Source organism: Lissotriton helveticus, chromosome 8 (genome assembly GCF_964261635.1).
Source record: "Lissotriton helveticus chromosome 8, aLisHel1.1, whole genome shotgun sequence".
Taxonomy (NCBI): Eukaryota; Metazoa; Chordata; class Amphibia; order Caudata; family Salamandridae; genus Lissotriton; species Lissotriton helveticus.
In genome coordinates this window covers 236,669,966-236,688,937 of record NC_136069.1, presented here as the reverse complement: position 1 = coordinate 236,688,937, position 18,972 = coordinate 236,669,966, and positions in this window count along the sequence as shown.

Below are 18,972 nucleotides of genomic sequence, written 5' to 3'. Positions count from 1 at the left end.
AGCGAGGAACCTGTGTCATGACCTGAACCCAGGGGACTGGGTCCTGGTTAAAAAACACGTCCGGAAGAACTGCCTAGATGTTCGCTGGCGTGGGCCCTTTCAGGTAATCCTGATCACGAACACCGCGGTGAAGTGCGGGGGGCTGCCAAATTGGATCCATGCATCCCATACTAGAAGAGTTCCAGCACCTCTAGAAGGAACAGCTCCCATCCCAGACGAAAGCCCGGAAGTGGAAGAAGAGTCGCAAGAAGGGATTGAGGCAGCTGAGGAGGTGTCGGAGGAAGTTGGGAACGCATCGGATTCAGAAGAAGAGCGAAGGCAGGACGGCAGTGAGACAGAAGACGCAACTGAAGGAGAGAGCAGAAGTGAATACGACTCAGACTCAGATCCGTATCGGAGCGATCAAGAACCAAGTGGGAGGACAAGGAATAGGAGAATAAGGCTTGGAGCTGCCACTTGGCCAACAAGAAGAAGAAGGCTAAGTTTGAGGTCGGCCCAAGAAGAAACGCTTACTCCTATATCCGAAGACTCAGATCCAGAAGAAGATATCCAGGATCAAGCCGAGGAGGGTCTTAGAAGATCAAGTAGGGTGCGAGTGCCTAGCAGAAGATACTCTACTCCCGACTGGACCTACCTTGTTGCAGATGTCTGGGAGACACAGAACAGGGAGGATCAGGGAAGTGGAACTGATCAGAACTGACCCGATCATCACAGTGCAAATAAAGTTTCTACTGCCAGGAGCGGAGACCGAAAGGTTGCTGACACTCAACATCGTTCATCCGGCTCTCCTGAGTGGAATAAGAAAATTGCTTTTAGAGACAGTTGAGTTTCCAGTTTGCTGTTCACGATATCCAATATTGGAGGGAACTCTTCTTCGTTTGGAAATGCTTGAACGAGTAGTAGAATTGCTAGGAGTGCTTATTGTTGTGGACTAAGATCATATTGCGAATGTCTTCAAGGGGGTGCAGATCTGGAAAAGTGAAGAAAGTGATCTTGATTAGAACGGACCCCTTTGTAATTGTGGATATAGAACTGATAGTACCAGGATTAGAAATTGAAAAAACGCTAACTCTCAATTTCGTCCGTCCACTTGTCTTGAGCGAAATAAGGAGAATAATCCTAGAAAAGGTTGACTTTCCATGGTGTGGTACGAACTGTCCAGAACCTGAGGGAATGATACTTCGGATGGACGTTTATGAAGAAGTAGTGTCACTCCTTGAGTCATACATAACTTCAGACGAAAATAAGACTTTTGAAAAGAAATTGTGAATTGTTGCAAGATAACCTAGCGCCGAGTGGAAGAAGAAAAGTGATAGGGGTTTCATTTTAGTGGATGGAGAAGGGCTAGGGTTGTCTATTTTCTACTGGACTTTGAACTGTTTTGCGGAAACAAATTGTCAAGCTTCCAAGTGTTCCAAGAAAGACATTGCAAGAGAGAAAGACTTTGTTTGAAAAGAAGAGGAAGTGAATGCTGGAAGAAAGTCGAAAACTACACTGTTTGAGAACATGGAGGCTGGCAACCCGAACCGCAGGGCAAAATGTATAGCTGTTACATTTTTAGGAGTAGTGGTTTCTCTTATAATTTTAGTGGTAACTGTTTCATTCCTAGCGGGACACGAAGGGGATGGAACCACAGTTAAGGAGGATAAGGGAGTGTCAACACCGAGAACTACCATTATTAAGGAGAAGGGAAACATCAATGAGAAAGACAAAGCGTTGTTAGATGCAGAAGTAAAAAGGTTACACATGGATGAGTCACAGGGGAATTACAAGTCAAATGCTTATGCTAAGTTGCTTTATGAATATGTTGATGCCATGGAGGTAAAGGACTGCTATGTATGTATGCAATTACCAATTTCGGTGGAGGAGGGTATCAAATACCATCATCTCCCGTTGACATATGGAATAACGTGCAGTTTATTGTTAAGTATGTTTTATGGACGAGACGGATTTGAGTACTACTTCTCTAATTTCGACTTGACATTGCCAGAGGTTCCGAATTTCAAGCATTTGAACAAATGGGACTACTACAAAAGCGAAGACAGGTTACACAAATGGTTTATTCCATGGAGAACGTTAGATACTTCACATGCTCGAATAAACAATCTGACTTGTCAAATATCAGAAGTTGAGAAAAAGTTTATAGCACAGGTAGATACTAGATACAGGAAGCAGAAGGTATTGAAGGCATCAGGACAAGGAGAAACAGATTGGACCAAGGAAGAAAGGGCACAACAACGAAAAGGAAGTATTGGTCCAATTGCTTTGGATAAGGAGAAACGGGGGAAACTGTGCATTCACAGGAGTTACTCCTACTATGAAAACGTTTATGTAGGACAAGTCAATTGCGAACATGCTTTTCAATTGGAGTACTACTCTAAGAACTTCATGAAAGGGATGCAAGCAATACCAAATGTATATTTTGTATGTGGAAGATATGCCTATGTGAAGTTACCAGATAATTGGTACGGATCATGCTATCTGGCTGTTGTCTTCCCTAAAATATATCATGTTGAGAATTTAGACACGCCTAAGAAAGAAATATCAACTAGATGGAAGCGAGGGCTGGGTGCAGCAGAAGTAGTTGGAGATGTAATAGGTGCTGCATTCCCTTTCTTAGGATTGATAATGAATGACATTAAGATCAGGAGGTTAGCTACAGTCGTAGATAGACTGTCTGCCAGTACTGCAAGGTCCTTGATGCTGATAGAAGGGGAGATGCAATCGATTAGGGCAATGGTTCTTCAGAACCGACTTGCTTTAGATGTTCTGTTAGCAAAAGAGGGAGGAGTCTGTAGGGCCTTGAAGGTCCAGGAATGTTGTACTTACATTCCAGACAATTCAAAGCCTCTAGAGAAGTATATACAAAACATCACTGCCATACACTACGAAATTGAGGACCTGGCAAAGGTAAATGTGTGGGAAAAAGTAGGCCATGGAATGGGTAAAGTTGGAAGTTGGTTTGCCAACTTAGGAAAGGGTATCGTTTGGTACATATTGAAGCCCATCATCATAGTAGTGATTTGTGTAATCACTTTGTGGGGATTGGTGCGTTTGTATCAATGGTATAGAGCAAATAGGTTACAGAGAGCTATGAAGAAACAGGAAGAAGAGTTGACGGCGATGCAGGACACCCAATACAAAAGTCTGAAAGCATTAGAGAGTATGAAAAGAAGTGGTACTGTCCTGACTTCACTTTAAAAGGTTCTACATTTTTGGTGTCATGGTGATGATGACCCCTGAAGGTCATCAAAGGGGGGACTGAGAGAGCACAAGTTTGAAAAAAAATGTATAAGTACGCCATATTTACAAGCACGTAGTTAGTTAATATGTACTTTGCACCAGAGTGTTTATATTTAGAAGTGAAATACACCGAGTGTCTTATATTCAGTGGTGAAATGCATAGAATGTTTAAGTAGAGTAACAATAATCATAACTGTGTGAGACTAATGTAGAAATGTTTGGGATGAATATGAAAACCTCATGTTCTCATGTTAAAGGAATAATGTAAGAGTTGAATGTAACTCTAAAACCCAGTATTTTGTGTAGGCCTCATGGCAATTCACAAGCAAATCTAAACGTGCTGCTAAAATAATGTGAGACAAGGTTGACATGGTTCTTTCAAAATGTACTATTGAACTTAGGGTTAAAAGTATATGCTTTATAGATGTGTTATTTTAGAAACGTATGCTAGTTAAGAATGTTTGCTGTTTAAATCAAGTCAACGTTTTAGGAGTGCAGGAACCTGCTGCATGTAAATCAAGTAGGCCAGAGCAGATAATGTCATGTAGTTTAAATCGTCATGTGCTCGTTAGAGGAGAGGTCGTGAGGTGTCCAGTATGGAGCTCTGAGAGTGTTTTATGGCCTAAGATATGGTGAAGTCTGGAATTTGAGGCCCACTGCAGGACGAGCTGTATGCAGGTGCGAGGGTCCTAATCAGCTCGAATGAAAGGGACTTTGTTCAGTGGCGCCTTGCGCAGGCCTGTAGGAGTTTCCAGGAATTTCAGGGGGTATCAGCGCACTGAAGAAGCTGCCTGGGAACCAAGGTCAACTTTAACGAGGGTCTTCAAGAGTACCATCATGGAGTTTGCCGCGGAAAGATGTACCACGTGAGGGGCGTCCCAAGGGGCGTTTCTATTGGAAATGTGATTTGGTATTAGGGAAAGTGACCCGGGAGGAGAGCAGAGCAGATGATTTTGGGAGCCTAAGGAAGCGGATGGGTAGGCAGATAGGCTGATCAGGAGAGACCCATTATCAGAGAAGAGACACAGAGAAGTGCGTGATCTTCTTAGGAAATCACCACGGCTGACACCTAGAGGGTTAAGATCTTGCTAAGTAGGGATGTCATTTAGTGTAGTGTAGGGACAGACTAACCTTAATTTTCTTTTCTGTAATGACTTTGAGGTTGCAACTTGTATCCATTTTAGCAACCCTGATGGTATTCGAACTTGTACTTATTATTTTGTTCTTCAGACTCAGACTATTCAAGAAGTTCATGTTCATAGTGATACCGATATACCTTTTGAATCTCATTTTGAGAAGTTTGTATCTTCAGTTATCTTTGACTTTATATTAAATCTTTAAAACTTAATTTTGGTCAGTGGTCATTTAGAGTGGTGTAAGTTCTTAAATTGATTGTTTACCTCGAGATTACCTTTTACACAAAACAGGTACCAACGATTCAGTCGACAGGAAAAGGGATTTGGTAAGATAATTAGTAACCAGTAATCCCGCGTTAGCAGTAGTCACATCTATACTGTGCTCTTACACAGCTGAGTATGGGTGTTCTGCATGTTTAGAGCCTCATAGAACCTGTTCCAGAGATATGAGATTCATATCCTCTGCCTCCTGCACAAGGGGTGGACTCAGGCAGGTGCCAGTAGTGCAACGGCAGATATAGGCATAACTAAAATTCAGTTTTTGAAATTGTTTTGAGATGTTAAATAACACAGTGTGCCAGTCTTCCCAGAGATGGATGCGAACAAATATTCAATTGTTGTCTTATTTTCTTGTGTTGTTATAAAGGAGTGCTCAATTACAGTGGAAAATTTGAAAATTGTTTGAGAGAAAAAACATAGTGTTTTTCATTTGTTTTCCTTGTTCTCAAGGAACCATAAAATGGATGCCACAACTCTGATGAACATGACTAAGGCAAACAGATTGCAATTTTTATTGACATTTACCAGCTAACATTATTACTTGTGCTTTCTGCACCAGACGTTTCCCTCCTGTGGAGTGACATTTGTAGCATTAATAATGTAACAGCAGGGGAGATTATTTACAATGCGAGGCATGCTATCAACGTGCATCTCATTCTGTGCCAGCCCTTTGTAGAAATGGAACTATCTAAAAAAAGTGTCTCCAGTGTACATATCCTGTAGAGCATCAAAAGAAGAAATGCAATGCATCAGAGGGTAGACTGCATCAATAATAGAAAAAGTAAACACTGTATACATTATTTGGTACTTAAGTGATATCTGACAGTACAGTATACCAAACAGTGCGAAACCAGCATTAGCTCCACCTTGAAGTAAATATAAACAAGTTATTAAAAATAATGTCCATCGAGGATCCACGCCAATTATCATGTCCCCGTTCTTTGCAGGATGTTAAACTATGAGTGTCTCCGTGCCACAAGAATCCAATTAGAACTGACTATAAACAACCTGAATTGTCTTTGCTATTGCAAGTATATTATCATATTCCAACAATTACATTTCAACAAACATATTAAGCAGTAAACACAGAAATAGAAAGGTCAGACGAATTCTCCAATATGCTAAACATAAAAGGTAATAGCCATATAATGTTTGGATTTATCTAAATTCTACGAGTTCTAATAAGATATGAAATTCCAAAAGTTAATAAGTGAAGGAGTGGCGGAGTGGCATTTCTTTTTCTCACAACCTTTGAAAAAATTAAAGACAAATATGTGAAAGTTGCACACTTCTGTATGATTTGGGTCTTTTCTCATGCTGTCGTATTTGAGTGTATGCCATTGTAATTTGAAATACCCTTTCCCACAGTGAAAATCTATCTGTGTGGGGTGCAATCTGCGTACAAGTGCAGCATAGTTTCACAGTATGTGGAAGAAAAATACTCGTCCATTGTCGTCGCCAATTAACACTCTGAGAGCAGGTGGAAACTGGAAAGGGATTTAAAGTAACAAACCGTGACAGGAGTTTGGCTCGCCGGTAAACTCTACCACTTAGACTCAAGCACTAAAAAGATTTAGGATATATTTCCCTTTCTTTTTGTAGAAATACAGGGCAACATGAATTAAACAATATTGCTTTCACAAACAAGTGCGAATCTGTAATTTAAGCCATTTGCAAATGCAAAATAGCCTTTCAAGCTGTTTGAAAGGCTTTGTAGTCGCAACTTTAGGTAATCACAAAAATAGTGATTCCATTAGCACATGTACGAAGCATGCTCTACCTGAAAACTGTGCATTTAGGAAAATATTATTACCATTGGCTTCAAATCGATGGTAACCATTTGCAAATTTTGAAAAATGCACAAAAATGCATTTTTCAAAGTGCCATGTGCCCCTAGATCTTGTGTATGCTTTACATGTGCACATTTCTTTAAGTGCTTCAGGGGAGCCTTAGGCCCCCCGAGCACCCTTAGCTTTGCATTACCTAATTTACGATTACCAATTAGGTAATTGTAATTTAGCTCATGCAAAACCATTTGCACCTATGGGCATTTAGCCCCATAGGAACTCATGCAGTAGTATTAACTAATAGTTATTACCTATTTAGCAAATCACTATTTGGTATTACTAAGGAATCCCTAAATCTCTGGTGATTCCTTATATACATAGCATTTTGCATTTACAAAATAGCGATTCAGTAAAAATTGCTATTTGGTAATCGTAAAATGCTTTTATCATATATATGGCCTATAAACCTTCAGAAGACACCACAAGACCCCGGAGAGATGACTTACACGTTGAACATCAACACCCAAATACTAAAGCTGATCAAAACCCAAACCTACATATCATATCATGAATACAGAAAAGAGTCATTCAACCATGAAAGGACCTTTACAGCTCAGCACAGTAGCACACAGTCATAGCCTCCAGCAGACATAGCGAGGAGCAGGGGACTCCATCCCCCACCGTGCATCACAGACGCCGCTGCCAATGCTGCCGTTCCGCACCATGAGGCGCTTCTAATCAGCTCAGGGCTCCCGCAGCGCAGAACTCATGAGGACGTGCCCAAGCAAAGCCCTGGCCGATGAATGAATGAATGAGGTAGCAGTTATAAAGCGCCTGGTTACCCGAGGGAATCCCAGCACTAATATTAACGCAGATACCAGGTCCAAACATATCAGGGGAAAAGGAGAGTTTTTAGCTGCTTACGAAATCTCATATAGTTTAAATGTGACAGAGTGTGGAGAGGGAGGTGGTTCCAGGTCTTGGCAACATTATATGAAAAAAGGCGACCTCCACTTCTCGTTCATTTGATTTTTGGGACTGTCACCAGATGTTTACTTTCGGATTTTAAAGCTCTTTTGGGCTGGTAGGGATCAATCATAGTGCGAGTCATCAGGGATCCTTCTCCAGAAAGTGCTTTATGTGGAATGCACATAACCTTAAACTGCATTCTCTCCTGGATTGGGAGCCAATACAGAGAGGCAAGAGCAGATTTGGCTGATAGACGTTTAGGGATATTTAGAAGCAGCCGAGCTGCACAGTTTTGTACTGTCTCTACTATTTTGGTTGTAGAACGTGGGGCTCCTAAATATAGAGAGTTGGCGTAAACAAGCTGTGACAGAATCAGTGCTTGAACTAGCAGCCTTCTGGCTGTGAAAGGTAGTAAGGGGAGAATCTTCCTGATCATCCTCATATGGCCATAGCAAGTGTCTGCTACTTTCCGAGTTTGTTTCTTGTAATCAAGGTTACAGTCAAGCCAAACCCCCAGGCTCTTGATGTGCTTTTTCAGGACATGCGGCCCAGACAGTTAGGCCAGAAAGGATCTCTATTGGGGAAGAGTTGCCAAGGAGCATAAGCTCAGTCTTTGCCCCATTAAGCTTCAGACATGAGGTATCCATCCATCTGGAGACTTTTTCTAGGCAGGAAGTCATGCCCGGCCAGAATTGTCCTTTTTATTAACCACTTGGATGCTAAGCTACTTGCAGTGCTTCCATGTAATTTCCATTGAAATCAATGGAAACTCCATGACGAGCTGGGCTCGTCATGAGCGTCCAAGGGGTTAAGGGAAACGACCAACTGAGTGTCATCCGCATAAGTGACAATCTGAACCGCATACGTAATGACTATTTGTGCCAGGGAGCTCATAGAGATATTAAATAACGTGGTACTCAGTGCTGATCCCTGAGAAACTCCAGATGTAAGAGACAGTTGTTTTGAAGAGATTTTGTCCTTAAAGACTGAGAAGAATCTGTTTTCCAAGAAAGACTGCAGCCATTTCAGTGCTTTTGTGCTATTCCTGTTACTCCTATATCACGGAGTCTACTAATCAACAGCGGGTGGTTAACCGCGTCGAAGGCTGTGCTCAGGTCTCATAAAATAATTGCTGCGCAGGCTCCGCCATCAAGGATTTATCTGGTTTCCTCCACTACCGACAGGAGTGCGGTCTCCGTACCCTGCTGTGATCTGAACCCTGTCTGTGAGGGTGGAGCTGGTTGGTTTTTCCAGGAATTCAGAGAGGGCTGAGTTCACATGCTTCTCACCAATTTTACTTATACAAGGCAACAGAGATATGGGTCAATAATTTGCCCATTCTTCCGGGTCCAAAGTAGGTTTTTTTAGAAGAGCTTTGACCATTGCCTGTTTCCAAAGCGGGGGCACAATTCCAGTAAGAAGAGAGGCATTGATCAAGTCTAACATGATCAGAGAAATAGTCTCAACAGTCTTATTTAAAATGGTGGGGAAAGCCAGATTTAAGGTGATTCAGCATCTTCTGCTAGGAGGTTCGGTCTAAGGGGGGCAATTCCTACGGCATGTCCTGTTCCTTTATAGAGTCGATTGAGGGTACCATCTGTTGGTCTCTATCCTCAGGAAAGGACGTATAGATGGTTTGTATCTTAGCAGAAAAAAAATCTGCTATCTGCTTACATCGGAGTTGGGCACTATCTGATGTCTGAGGGAGGGCAGGGGGTCAGGAGTGTTTTTTCAATATGGAAAATTTTGTGAGGGGAACTTGCAGCAGATATAATTCTATCGTGATAGTAGCAGCCTTGAGTCGATTCTATTTCAGATTTGTAATGTTTTATGGCTTCTCTATATTTGGCTTTATTATCAAGTGAAAAGTCCTTTCTCCACTTTCTTTCCATTATTTTGCATGTTTGTTTAGGTTTCCCAAGTTTAGGAGAGTACCAAGGATTTCTATTGGTTAGTCTTTTTATATGTGTCTCTTTTTTGGGAACAACAGTGTTAAGCTAGGACTCACGCCAACTGTTGAATGTATAATTTGCAATAATAGGACTTGGGTGAGATATTGTTCTGGTATTCTCCAAGTTTGTCACCCATCATTCCAACGGAAGTTTTGACCAAGTGCGGATAGGCTTTTTAATTCCTACAGTTTGGATACTCATGTCCTGCATAACCCAAGTAAATGGGAGTAGGAAATGGTCAGGCCATGGCAGTGGGATGGGTTTAGAGACAAAAATATTTTGAATATTTGAAAATATAGGGTCCAGCAAGTGGTTTTTAGCGTGGGCTTGGCCTACTACTTTTTGATTGAGGTGAAAGGCCGCTAATCCTTCAGCGAGTTCTGATGTTTTGGAGAGTTGTAAGTTGTCAAAATGCATGTTAAAATCTCCCAATAAGGTAAAGTTGGGCAGGGAGCTGGCAAAATTGGCTACAATATCTGGCATAGTCTGACAGAATTGGCTGAAAGGACTTGGGGGGGAGGGGGAGGGGGGAGATATATTAAAATACCTGACAAGGTGGAAACATGAGATACCCTGATCGAAAACGAGATTCTTTCGCAGTCAGGTATGGGATTTGTGGTGATCCAGCTTTTAAATTCCTCCTTATAAATAATGGCGATACCCCCTCCCCGACAGGCATCTCAATCTAGCCTCTGGATTACATAGTTGGATGGGTGGGTCTGTACAATTGCGTAATCCATCTCTTTGTTCAGCCATGTTTCCGTAAGGAATAAAATATCTGTTTTTTCATCTGCTAACAGGAGATGGATTTCTAGTGCGTGCTTGGGGAGGGACCGACAGTTAAGTAAAAACATTTTAAGCTCCTTTTTATGAGGTGGAATATCAAGTCTTCCAGAGGAAGGACACAATTTGAAACCACAGCAGGGCATTGTGATACATTATTATCAGAAAGCATAGAGTGCCTACACTTACCTCTAGGCTCCTCTCTATAAAGTTTAAGCTGCTCAGAAGTATAACAATACCTTCCGTTGTTAAAAACCAGCAGGGTTCCTGGCCCTGGGTCCCGTTCAGGCACGAATCGCTTGCCTTAGGCGCGTCCGCTGCACGGTCGCATCATTGGCTCCTGATGAGATCGACTGTGCATGTCGGCGCCACAGAGCTAGAGCGCGAACTGAGGCTAGAGTGTTAACCTGAATACAGAGTTGCCTCCACCTGGAGCATTGAACTCAGCTCCTTGTAAAGTATACACTGCAATTGAGCTAAGAACAGTTTCAACAGTTTAAAAACAATTTAAAAGTATAAACAATCAGCAGCAGCACTGTAGTGCAGTTCAGAAATCGGTAAATGCCAAGGGAGGCCCATCATTGCCAGGAAGAGACAGGGCAGGGCAACCCCTCTTATGCTTGGCAGTTTACAGGCCTGCGCAGGTCAATCTTTGGCTCCTGTGGTACTGTGACTTTTTATCTTGTTTTATTCACTGGCCACAGCCAAGGTCAAGGCTTGGATCATTGGTTCAGCAAGCAGTCTGACACTGTCTACTGACACTTTTTTAAGGACTGTGGTTGCTGGCTATTTACAAGACCCTAGACCCTGTATGTTAAATTAGTTATTTTTCCCTGCAGCTGTCTCCCCCAGGACTTTGCCTAGGTTGCACTCATTGCTACTGCTTCAGGCGGAGAGTCACTGAGAGTCATCTAGATAGTTTACGTTTTGCATTGCCTGGAGAGTATCTCCCCTTGCCTTGTTTTAATTATTCTTTTGACTGTTTTGCGGGTCTGGGCTACAGTCTTCTGCTTGTCTAGGCCAATTGTTGGGCTGGTCGTTATCATCACCGCCCTTCTGTTTTAATATATTGCTAGATTGGGTTGAAGAAGAGTTTGACCTTAGTTGGCTTTTATCCACCTTGGGCTGCATTTTCCAAAGCTTGAGAGAGGGGGAAGAGAAAATCTATGGAGGGTACGAGTGGCAGGAAACCTGGGAAAGGGAAAAAGGTCAGGAAATGCTCAAAACATCCCGCCAGTGATTGCGTATTAGACAGATAAGCCAGTGTGAAGTTATTCTAGATGAAGAATCACCCCACTGTCAAACCCTCTCCCAGAACTACTAGCCGTCCCCCTGCCATCCCAGCTATGTTTAAAAAGTCACATCCTAGAGGGACAGTCGCACATAATCAGGAGGCCTCATTCCACATTGTGAGGACTCACTCTCTTTCTCTCCCTCCTAATTCTCCTAATCCTCCATGTAGGATACCACCACGGGTAGAACCCTCCATTCCCTGTGCCAACAGGTTCACTCCCCTCTTGGCCCTGCCCGATGAGCCCCAGGAAAAGCTTTTTCAACATCCTCCTGTTTTCCCGGATGCGATCCCAGCTGCTCCAAACCCAGAGCCTCTGGACTCGACCACCCAATAGCTCATTATCAACATAAGGGTCGAAGCAGGGACCTTGACAGTTAATGATTGATGGTCTTACCACACTAGTCAAATCATTACCACAGAATGGGTCACCACCCGCATTGTTTGCCAAACCCACGTCGGGAGACTAGCGCACAACACAATTGCAATCATCCTCCAAATTTAGCTGATGAGGTGGAGGATGATTGCAATTGGGTTGGGATACTTACAATTGGGGATGATTGCAATTGGGTTGGGGTACTACCACCCAAGGGCCACCCCAGTTACACCCTGATATTATCTCCCACACCCAAATATTTACTAACCCGGCTGCGAATCGAGTCGATTACTCTTGCAATCCAACAGTTGTATACAGTCCCTTTAATCGCCCGGGGATTAGTAACACCAACCTGTCTCTAGGGCAACTATCATTTCATCATGGCAGGAACTACTCATTACAACCAGCCCCTCCTCATTTGCCACCTGTTCAGAAAATCTTTATGGTTAATGTCCCTAAACTTGGCACAAGAAAAGGTTATGAGGGGGAAGACTTCTTGATCAACAAAGTAATGCATTATATCTGCCACAATAGGGGCAGTCTTTCGGTGATTTGAGAAGGCAACATCAGGCCGCACAGATGCAGATTACTAGGCCAACCATCCGACTGCATCGAACTGACATTAAAAGAGCAAGATTTGGCTGAAAATCTCCTTTCCCTTGAATACCGAACCTGTCCTCCTGATGCCTCTTTCTTTCAGTCCAAGCGTTCTATAACCCTCAAGCCAACTTCAGCTTCTCCCCGAGCAGAAGATTTAGTTGTTCCACTTTAGAACTTAATTAGTGACTCCTGAAGGAAGATCACTAGCTTCCTAGTTCATGCCCTACTCCTTTCTCCCATGTAGATACCCGCCCTAGTGACGAGGCCCCACAGTAGGCGCACCACCTAAGTGAAGATGGTCCGGTACTACAAGCAGGTGCAAGTAGTGCCTCTAACAACCCTAGTGGTTTGGAAGGTGCACTCTGTCATACGTATTACAATATTGAAATAACAACTCAGGCCCCTAACAACTATTCCTCCATCGACCCAAATGTTGTGCTGTCTCCCAGACTGGATTCAACAGCTTAGGATAGTATCATTGAATGTGACTGGGCTTAATAGCAAAATGTCGTTCTGCAATTGGAATGCTCTAATTGAGGGATACGACATTTGTATCTTCCAAGAGACCTGGAGCTTGGTCCCCCTATTCAAACCAGGCTAAGAGTGCTACTGTTCACCAGCAACAACAATAGGGAGAGGGCATCCAGCAGGGGATTTGAGCATTTGGTTGGGCATTGTACTTGGATGTCAGATTACCCTCCTTCCTAGCTCTAGCTCAGATATTTTGGGGATTAGTATTAAGGACCCATGGGGAGAGACCCCATTGATTTGTTCAACGTTTAGGTGAGGGGGACTAAAGGGGGCAGTCTCACCCACTCTCATCCTATTGGAAGAAAGTCTAGCAAGCTGTTCATACCACTTAACAGTAATAGTAGCAGGCGCTTTCAACAGCATATTCGAGCCTTTCAAAAAAGAATGCCTATTAGGCAACGAGGAAGATTACCTCAAATGGGCTGTTCCTCTTCTAAACCCATCTCCAGTTAAAAGATGGACCCAGACAGTGCTCCACCTTAATGCCTTAAGTGTTGAGTTTGGCCTGGGGGCATAGAACAGCAGAACTCCATCGGACAGGCAAGGTGAATACACATACAACAGAGTTAGCTGCCCATCTTGCATCAATTACATCTTGCTCGACGTGAGGCTCTGGAGAGATGTGGCTGACATAAAAGTGGGTGCAAAAACAGAGAGTGACCACAATATTCTTTCCCTAAGTATGAACCCTCTGTGGAAAGCCTCTTATTACTCCGCGAGCAACCTACCCCTGATCTACACCAGAGAGGTCTTTCACTCCAATGACAGGAGATCTTTAAAATGGTAAACTGTGGCTTTACCAGAAAGTAAGATTAAAGGCTTGCAGCATGACCTGTTAGTGGGCACTTCTGAGCTCCAGTCCTTGGTTGCTAGCAAACGTGGATTGCCCGACATTCACGGACCTTTGACCAACTTAGCTCATATTTTTTAACTACTAGGTTGGATCGAAAATCCTGCATCCCTACAGGGGGAACATATTTGTGGCACACAAAGGACTGTATACGCGAGGGACTACGCCTAGCATCAGCAATCAAAGCTAAGAATGGCCCTTTGATTAAGCATCTAGGAAGCGCTATAAGACCACTTTGCACTCAGCAAAAATGGCTTGGGACGAATCCCGCTGGCAGCAGCTTAAGGAAGCTAGTGTAGTAAAGGACCCTAAGTCATTTTGGTCCCCAGTCACCTGGGGTAGTAGCTTGGGAGCCCAATCACCCCCTATATTCATCACTGGCCAGGCTTGGTATGAGCATTTTTGGAAGCTCTATATAACCTCTGGTGAAACACCTACGGCGGGTGATCTCCACAGCATCCCTGCGTCCCTCATTTGTTTGCTGTAATACTTTTTGCCCTAAGTGGGATGGGTATGCCCAGACGTGGGCCCCTTGCTCACTGTGCCACTGGATTCAAGCTAGCCTGGCTGAAAAAGGGTGACATACCCTGAAACCGGTCCCAGGATACTTGTTTCAGGTCCAGGGAGGATCTGGCTTGGCAGTTCTGTCTGGACTGTTCCCATGAGGCACAGGGTCAAGACTGATTTGCATATGGCTGGGCCTAAACTGGGGTGGCATAGTGAGCAAAAGAACAATGGATTTAACCCAGATCTTTTGACTGTGGGAGAATGTTTGCATTGTCAGCATTTCATTTGTTTGATGATGACTTTTTCACCTTGGGAGAAATAGAGCCTGCAATAGGTAGAATAGTGCTGTCCAAAGCTGCAGGTGAGATGGAATCCCGGGGTAACTATTCATAGCTGACACTCCGAACTGCGCCCGCTAATTTTGACTAATGAAATAGCCACTGGTACACCAGTCCCCGAGTCCTGGAAGGGTGCAAAGATGGTTCCAATATATAGGAAAGGAGCTACAGATGAACCCTCAAACTATAGGCCCATTAGCCTGATAAACGCCCTACAGAAGGTCTTCTGCAGAGTCGGGCTGCAGAGGATCCAACTATGGGCGGATGATAATGCAATACTGTCTCAGTACCAGGCTGGCTTCAGGGTAAAGATGGGGACCATTGATCCATCTTTCCGGCTTCTGCTCCTTTTTTGGAAGGTGTTAACAATTGGCAAGGGCAGCCTTTACTTAGCCTTCATCAATCTGAAGACTTCCTTTGAACTATTCCCCAGGGGGAAACTAGGGCTGGTGTTAAAGATATGTTTTGTTATGTTATTTAGGCTTTCAGAGCGCACCGTTACCTGAGGGTGTCGTGGCGCTGAACACTGTCCCACTGGAGTCCCTCTGTACTAGGCTTATTCTGTGAACAACCACATTTTCAGCTCCTTCCTAAACAACAAGAGATCCGTGTCGTTCCTAAGATGAATTGGAAGCTTGTTCCAAGCATTCGTGGCACCTACAATGAAACTCATGCCACCCCAATTGGCTTTCTTAGCCCTTGGAACAATCACTCTTTGCTTCCATGGAACGCAACCTTCTCCCAGGAACATACCATTGAAGGTGCCTTCCTAGGTATTCCGGGCCACTGCCCGTCAGGGTCTTAAAAACTGTACACATTGCCTTGAATTGGTCCCATTGTTTTATCGGGAGCCAATGCAGAACTCGCAGGCCATTTCTGACTGATGTGAACCTAGTTGTGCCAGTTAGCAGCCTAGTCGCCGCATTCTGCACCATAGGGAATCTGTTGAGATGTTCAGGTAGAGGCTGTTACAATATTCCAGACAGGACAGAATGAGGGCTGAAACAGCTGTCCTGAAACTTTCCTCTGACAGGAAGCATTTTATTTTCCTTAAAGTTCTGAGGATGAAGAAACTTGTCGAAACCACCCCACTAACCTGGTCCCCAAACGATAGTGAGTTATCCACGATCACCCCCATATTCTTGGCTTTCCGCGTAGGGGATGGGGGTGCCCATTACATTTGGCCACCAGTCCGGCGATCAGAGGTTAGGGTTGTTGCCAAACGTAATCACCTCTGTTTTGCCTGCATTAAGCTTCAGGCAATTGGCAGACATCCAGCCACTTACTGCTTTGATGCAGTTGTGGCATCTTGCGGCTGTTTCGGCTTCTTTACCCCGCTGAAGGGACAGTACAATGTGTGTGTCGTCCGCATAAGATGTCAATACCAACCCAAATGATCTTATGAGGGCTGCCAGCGGGCTTACATATATGTTAAACAGCGTTGGACTGAGGGATGAACCCTGTGGCACACCACAGGGAAGAGAAAACGACTCTGACCTGTCCCTCCCCAGATCCACCTTCTGTAATCTGTCAGCCAGGAATGATTTCAATAGGTTCCAGGCCTTGACCTGGACCCCAGCCTTTGACAAGCGGCCCATCAACACCTCATGATGGACCGTGTCGAAGGCTGCTGACAGGTCCAACAAGATCAGAATGGCGGAACCTGGGCATCCCACCCCCCATTCTTAATCTGATTGTTCGGCTTCATGAAGCGAACTACGCACAAAGTAGATGGGGGACGCAGGGGCAACTGACCGATCACATCCCAGTAAGTAGGGGCGTCTGTCAAGGTTGCGTCCAGGATCCCACCCTATTTTCCCTTTACATGAATGGACTGGTGAGCTTCCTGCAGGAAGAACCTGCAGACGCACCAACCTTGGTGGAGTCACAAGGTACCGACCCTCTTGTTCGCAGATGACACCCTGCTGGTGTCAAAGACCCCAGCAGGATTGCAGTGACTACTCAACAGATTCGACTCCTTCTGTGATGCTAGGGGGTTTAGTTATCAATAAAAATAAAACCAAATCCATGGCCTTTAACCCCCACAAGTCCTACAAAGGCAGCCCCATGCTAGGTGGGTCACCCTGGAAAGAGTTGGCAGCTTCGATTACCTCGGTAGCCGACTCTCTGACAAAATTTCGTAGAAGCCCCACCTAACCAAGATGCTGATGGGTCCCAAGCAAGTAACAGGTCATTAGGAAAGGAGCACCTTGCCTCACGTATCAGGCCGGTAGCCCCAGCCCTACAGGTGTATGATGCAAAGGCTATTAGTGCAGCTCTGAATGGTGCAGATTTGTGGGGATTTGACAAGATCAACGATCTTTGCAGATCCAAGCATAAGTTCTTAAGGGATTTAGCGATGCTACCCCAAAATATCCTGCTCACTCCTCTAATGCTCGACTTGGGCAGGCGTTCCATCAGTGACATAGCAAGGCTTCACCCGCTGTTCTTTTGGGCTCGCTTTAGGTGGTCCCCAGAGTTCCTACCCTATGCAGAAGCTCTGTCGGAAGTTATCAGGCTATATACAAGCAAGTAGACTGGATCACCAATGCCCAGAAGCTGATGTTTGCACTACGCTCCAAACTCAGTGATCCAAGCTGAATCCGCCGAGTAAAGATGCTCTCAAAACATCATTACTGGGGCTCGAAGGACAAGCAAGAATCCAGCAAATCTAACTTGGGGCGACTAACCGCTGAATTCGATCTCCACAAACAGACTAGATACCTGGAAACTTACTTAGACGTTGGAACACTTCCTGTATGTGAAGTAACATCTAATTGGCACCCAAGCAACTCAGCACCAAAGGTTTGCCCATGCTGTAAGAAGCCGGTGGAAAGTGTTGCCCATGTCATGTTTGCCTGCCCGGCATATGCCAAACTGGGGTCGAAATGACTCACACTGATTAGCCGGCAATTGGGCACACGGAAAGACCAGGTCGCCAGTGCGCACCTTAAGATCCGACCCCAAACCACTCTTTGCTTGCGGAGTGGCCAAGTTCCTAAGCGATGCAGGCTCATAAGACGGAAGGTCCTGATGGGAACATTATAGTACACTCCAGGATCTGCCGCTCTAGGGCACACTGGACAGCATTTTATCTTTTTTACCCACTTGTTATGCACGCTTACAGCCCCCTTCCAATGTTGTTCAGAGGAAGGTCGGACCAACTAATATTTAGGCGCCTTGGGTATCAGGAGCTGGGTTCAGTTGCAAAGGAATCAATTATGAAATCCTTGTGACGCCCCCTCCTCTCTTTTGTAAAGTTTTAACATACGTTTTATTAATTTATGTTGTTTTAAAATTGCTTCTCGCTATTGACGTGCAGCATTTCTGTTATAGCCATGCAGAAGATGAATTTTTGTACATTTTTACCTGTAATAAGTTGTTGCATGAGATGTTCACTCCTTTATATCTTCTTATTATTCTACTTAGTATTTTTATAGATTTTGTGACAGGAGCTGTCGAAAATAAAGCTTACACATACAGTTGGACGCAGACAGATAAACAAGCATTTCAGAGGCAGAAATCGTTTCAGCGTTCACACGTTGAACCAGCCTTAAACATTTACAGTAACATGTGCCTTCTCAGATCTCTTTTCTTAACCAACATGCACTGTGCTCTTGTTAACACAACCTACTTGTCCTTGCTTTTTCTATGAGTCCCAACCGTCATATCGTCAAAACTTCTGTCCTCATGACATCCACTACACCTGATTCCTAAGTCATAATTAATTTACTAGGCCATACGCAATACAAATAGACCATTGTCAACTTTACCCATGTACCGATCAAAAACTTGAAAGCTGTGCCACCGTGCTGCATCTTGAGGAGTGCAATAAGATTGTCCTATAAACTTTAAACAAGGTAACACTCCATTCAACGGTCTCTCTGATGCTATCAGTGCTTAATTTGAGCCAGAGGTGGCAGGTGCTCGGCACCTGCACTAAATCATCAACACCAGCCCTTTTCTTGAGAAACATTCATTTATGGTAGGCACAGGGAGAATACGTGATTTTTCAGGAATCACAGCATGTTGAGGCAATGCCGAGATTCAAACTGGGTTCTCCAGCTCTAAAGTCAGCAGATCTGTCCATTATGCCACATTCTCACCCCACTTTTATGGTTAATAATTGGTTCTCTTTTAGGCGCTCTACCAGGAGAAATGGGCTGGTGCAAGCTGCCTCATGACGAGAGATTTATCTTGGGTCGATAGGGGGGGACTCCAGGTTTGCTGTGGAAGTCAGTCCGGGTTTCCATCCGAACCTGGTCCAGTGGATTGTGTGGACCGAGTGCAGGAGCGCAGGAGCAGCGGGAGCTGTGGTGAGGCGGGAGAA